Source organism: Lepeophtheirus salmonis, chromosome 9, assembly GCF_016086655.4.
Source record: "Lepeophtheirus salmonis chromosome 9, UVic_Lsal_1.4, whole genome shotgun sequence".
Lineage (NCBI taxonomy): Eukaryota > Metazoa > Arthropoda > Copepoda > Siphonostomatoida > Caligidae > Lepeophtheirus > Lepeophtheirus salmonis.
In genome coordinates, this window is record NC_052139.2 from 10,414,213 (window position 1) to 10,420,302 (window position 6,090).

At 29.6% G+C, this 6,090-nt stretch overlaps 1 pseudogene; it reads left to right on the top strand.

Moving 5' to 3' along the window:
• Positions 1 to 1,048: 1,048 nt before the first annotated feature.
• On the top strand, positions 1,049 to 1,711 carry LOC121124368 (guanine nucleotide-binding protein subunit beta-1-like; annotated as a pseudogene).
• The last annotated feature ends 4,379 nt before the right edge of the window (positions 1,712 to 6,090 follow it).

Below are 6,090 nucleotides of genomic sequence, written 5' to 3' on the forward strand. Positions count from 1 at the left end.
TCTCAACAATAGCTGAAATAAAATAAAGTTTCTAGCTATAGCTAAATTCAAATCAAAATTCTAAACTATAGCTAAATTCAAATAAACGCTCAAAATTATAAATACAATCAAATAAACACTCAAAACAATAGCAAAACTGTAATAATGTTTCTACACTACAATTAAAGTCAAATAAAGTTACTTAACTATTGCTAAAATGAAATATAGCCTCTAAACTATAACTAAAATCAAATATAGTTGGTAAAACATAGCTACAATTCTTTAGTATCTTAACGCATCCCACAAATGTGAAGTCAAAATCTATAATTGACTAAAAAATGTTTATGAAATATTGTAATGCATGACATTATGATGTTGTATGTTGATGAACCACATATATTAAACAAAGTCCACTAATTCCTGGAAAACTAGAAGAAACTTCATCAATTAGCTTTAAAAATAAATATAAGCCTGAACACCTAGGTATTGATTGCCTAATTGATGTTAAAGAAAAAGAGGGATATTTGAATTAAACCATATTAGAAGGTAGAAAAAATCCCAATAAAATACTTAGATTTTTACAACTAATTTGATTTAGAAATATTTTGAAAGAGAAAAGTAGGAGACTCGAAGAAAAATATTGATGCTTTGCAAATTATGTGTTAATTAATTGCATATATTATATAGATAAGAATAATTATATAGGTATGTGTTTGGATATTTTCAATACATCTTAGGGTCGAATAAAGATTATACCGGGACGATAAAAAGTCTTGAGATTTTCAATTGCATTTTTGATAATTTTAGTGAGTTTAAATTTAAAATTTCCAGGTTTTAATTTAAAGCTTATGTTATCACCTGTCATCACTCTCCCCCCCCAGCATTTCAATCATTTTTTTTTATCGGACGGGAGAGTGTTCTACTAGATAGAGGCAAGATGAATGAGTTGGACCCTCTACGTGCAAAGGCAGAGCAGCTAAAAGAACACAATTCGGGATAGACTAAGAGGGGTTGTGATACGACTCTAGTGCAGGGAGCAGGGACAATCAATCAAACCGGTAGCATTCTAATGCAGACGCTGAGGAATCTCCGAGGACATTTTTCCAAGACTTACACCGTGCATTAGGGAGTGGAATAGAGAAACTTGTTGTCTGCTTCTCAAGAAGGAAAGCTGATTGTGTGGGATAGCTACAGTACGAATAAAGTGTATGTGATACCTCTGCGATATTCTAGGGTCATGACTTGTGCTTAGTGTCCGTGTTAGTCGCAAATAACCTGGACATACTGGTTACTTAAGTTGCTGCAGGTTTTTGGATGATAATTTAATCGTTACTAGTAGTGGGATATGACTTGTGCTCTTTGGGACATAGAGACAGGGACATCCCATCACCAGTACATATATTTGGTAGTTTCCTCAAGGTACTGCATTCTGCATTGGTTTTGATGATGCTACTGTTAAGTTGCATGCCATTCGAGCCGACCAAGAGTTAGTAGCTCAGTATTCTCACGACATCATTATTTGGGGTGTAATAAGTGTGACGTTTTCTAATTCTGGAAGACTCCTCATGGATGGATATGATTGCTTCAATGTGAATGTGTAGAATACATTTAGAGTGCTGGTGTACTGGCTGGACGTGACAATCGTGTAAGTTTTTTAGGAGTAACGAATCATGGAATGACAGTGTGTACTGGTTCTTAGGATTCCCAATCGTGTATCTACTATGTTTTTTAGTTCACAACAATGACAAGATAAATCCGTCTTGAATAATGATCACTATTTTTTTGATAAATAATTTTTATGGCATGTAAAGATAGGTTACTTAACTAGATATACTTTAAGCAATAATTTGCATTAACTTTATTACTGTTACCGCATTTTAAGCATTTGGTTTTTTATGCAACTCTTGTAGGTATTAATAAAATAATTTATCAAATAAGTATTCGGTATGTGTATGTATAAATATATTAATAAATATTGAAAAAAAAAGAAGTAACTACCTCATTTCAACTGTTGTATTTAGGATAAAAGCACTTGTCTTTGGAATAAAAATTTTTATCAGGACCAGACTGATAGAACTGTAGTCATTTTTGTCCTTTTCGATCCAACACAGTAATATTTTTCTCTCCTGATCTTAGATACATCACGAGACGAAATCTTACGTAAAGTCAAAGATCGAGAGCAATTGTCGTTTTGGTTTTCTTATATTTCCAAAAATTGCACCAACAGCTGTCATCTTCTCATCAAGTCGGTGGCCAAGTGTTTTGAGACCATTCCACTTTTGTACAGGTCAACAACTTTGTTCCTAATGTCATAGTTGTATTTATTACATTTATATGATGTCTTTTGGTGATTTTTTATTTTATATTCTGTCTCTCTCTGTTAAAATATGTAAACCTACCTTTCAAATTACAGACAGTTGTTATCTTTAATATTTATGGACAAACTTACAAAATCAACAAGTGCCCAAATAATTTTTTTCCCTCACTATATACCACAGGGTCGGCAGAAGGTTGACTGGAGGAGCTGAAGCCCCTACAAATTAAGGAATTTTGGCTTAATTTGGAGATTTTTTTTTGTCCGAGCAAAAAGTTTAACTTTTTGTGAATAACTGAATATTTGAAATTTTTTTCCAAAAAAAAAAGTATATTTTAATTTTTTTGTCTGAATACCATAGGGTTTTTGAAATTTTTGCCATTTTTTTTCTGAAATTTTAATTTTCAATGAATTTTTGAAATTTTTTCTACAAAAAACTTTTTTTTTTTTTTCAAAAAATTTAACATCTGAAATATTTAAACTTTTTTCAGCAAAAAAATAATTTTCTGTTAAAAGCTATGGATTGTTGAAATTATTTCTTCAAAAAATTTAATATTTAATATTTTATTTTTGTAACTTTTTGTGAATAGCTATGGATTTTTGTAATTTTTGGCATTTTTATTCTAAAATTTAATTTTCAATGAATAGTTGTGAATTTTTGAAATTTTTTTCTACAAAAACTTTTCTTTTTTTTTTTCAAAAAATTTAATATCTGAAATTTAATTTTGGAAATGGACATTACATTTAAAATTCAATATTTGACGTTTTTCCCCAAAAAAATAATTTTCTATTAAAAGATATGGATTTTTGAAAAAAAAATTCAAAAAATATAATATCAAAAATTAAATTTTTGCATTTTTTTCTGAAAAATTAAATTTTTGTAAATAGCTACGGATTTTTGTAATTTTTGAGATTAGTTTTCTAAAATTTCTAATTTCTTCAAATTTGAATGGTTGTAAATTTTTGAAATTTTTTCTCTGTAATTTTTTTTATAATTAATTGTGTCAAAAATGTAATTTTGGAAATGTTCATTATATTTAAAACTAATTTTCTGCCAATAAATTTGGATTTTCGAAATTATTTCAAAAAATAATTAAATATTTGAATTTTTTCCAACGAAATTAATATTTGTAATGGATTAAAATTTTTGGTTGGAATTTTTATTCTAAAAAATAAAAACCCTGGCTCAAAAAAAAAAAAAAAAAAAAAAAAAAACCTGTAGACGTCCCTCACTTATTTATAAGTTTATATTTGAAACAAATTTGTTAACTTTGTATATATTATATAAATGAACATATCCATTATAAATAAAACTTTATTCCTATGGCTGATTTTATCAGCTCCAGGTCACAATCTGAATGAACATATTTATAATGACTTTAGTAACTCATTCATAGATACAAAATACTTCTTCCTAACGGACACTAATTCTCTCCATGTATGCGTACATATTCAATGCTATGACAATGATATTTTTACTCCCTAACATACATAATAGCAATAACAAAAGTAATATTTTTCTCAAAATAAAAAAAATCCTGACGAAGGCATCATTAAAATTAATTTTCATATCTTGAATATTCATGACACATATCTTTTTACACTTACTCATATATATGTATATATAAAGTGTATACTATAATGACAAAAGCAGCAGCATACATATATATTACCTGCACATACATATACCTAATAACACCTAATACTAAATTTCATTACTCTGAATAAAAAAAACACAAATATGTTTTGATGAGTCATTGAGTTTAATAATCATGATATTATGTATAATTGTAGGTATATGTACACTAGTTGGCTGACTCGGTCCGAGATGGATTTTCCCGGTTCGGTCTTAATATATTATTTCTAGACCGAACATTTACAAGGGCAGTCTTTTTTTAAGGATCATTTAATTGGTCAGAATTAGTTGCACTCCATCAAAGCTCAGGGTTTATCTTCTCTACTTGTATACATTTTATTCTTTTCGATTTTTCAAGCGTAAAATTTAAACGAGAGATTTTGTCCGGAGATTTATTCAACAAAATCAGCTGTAAATAGTATTTGGCAAATTTTTATTCATTATGTGAGACCTCAGATCGAATAATTGCCTCAATATGAAGCCGTAATTCTTTGCAGACCTTAATCATACTCGACCTTGGTCTACTCCTTCTTGATAGAAGCCTCTTCAGTACTGGTCAGGAAATTGGGGTAAATTAGAAAATTATTAGGGGGAATGGCAGAAGGCTTCTTTTAGGTATATTACAGTGCCGCCAGAGTACTAGGTACCAAGAGGTCATTGTTTTTCCACTTTTGCAGAATTTTTTTAAGTGATCACAGTAAAAAAAATTCTCTTATTTTGAAAGTTTTAAATGTTACAATTTTTTTGTTTGTTACCTTTGATGAAGTCTAAATATTCCAATTTGCACCCCCCCCCCTCATATGTAAATACAATCTGGGGTCAGAGATACAGACTGCATTCTACAATCGAGAACTGTAATTCAATTTCATGTCCTCAGTGAGTTTCCTTATAATTACACAGTTTGGGTGTTTCAAATCTGTGCAATCCGTTTTGAATGATACCTGAAATAGTTAAGAAAGCTCTGGGTCCAGACTAGTGCTACTGGAACCAACTTTTGCGGTATTTAAAAAAAAAATAGTGATTCAATCAAATTTAGTCTCATCCGAAAAAATTTAAGTTGAAAGTTTAAAAATATATTATTTGGCATTTATTAAAAACCGAAAAGACTTTCCGTCAAAAAGCCACATCGCACTGTTTCCCAAATACTGTCCTTGATGATGCCATCTTAGCATATTCCCTCCCCCCTTTAATATGCCAATGTATTCCGGAGCCAGTCTTCCTGACCACGGTCTTAAATCATGGATTATAATTTACTTTTCTAAAAAAACAGTCACATATCATAAAAATTTCTCATTTTTTCCCTGATAAATAAAAATTATTTATTTTTTGAGTTATATTGAGTTTTTGAAGAGGGCAGGGAGAGCCATTAATAGGGTCCTTCATTATTTCGAAAAATTTGAAGGAATATTGTAGTTTTTTAAAGGCAAAATTTGACATAAAAATAATTGAAAATTTTAAAATGAATTTTTTTAAAGTGACTACATTTGAACAAAAATCTTTAAAAAAATAAAACATTTTGAATTGTAGACCTTATTTTTTTGAAAGGGATAATCTTTGATCGAATAACTTTTAACCTTTTCTTATAAGGGAACAATTTGAAAGTACAACATTTTGACATTTAAAATTTTGTACAAGACAAACCGAGAGTGAGGGGACACTTGTCCAGACTACTGTGTCAAATTTTGTACCCAAATTTAAATCGTAGATGACTATTACATTCCCTTATAAACGTCATAATTTTTTCCCCGCACAAATAACCGTCATTTGTAAGCATATTTGGCATTTTATGTCAAGTATAGATACTCTCACGACATCTTCAAAACCGATTATGATCATTTTTAGGGAGGGTATTTACCCAAACAAACCAACAGTATATCTGAAATGATTGACTTATACCAGCATGAGGGCCTTTTTCGGAGTCCCTCAAAGTTTGGCCCTTTTTAAAGGATACTCGAACTTTATTGGGATAAAGCTCCATTCACTCTCAACCGATTTTGGTAAATTTTATTTTAAAATGCTCAAAAGAGCAATAACTTTAATTGTGGAAAAAATACCTGGTAAACATTATTGTGAAAAATTAAAAACGGCTTCAGATTAAAACCATGCTTCCAATTTTATTTTTCCATTTTTTGGTTAGAAGTTTGACCTACTCATACACTAT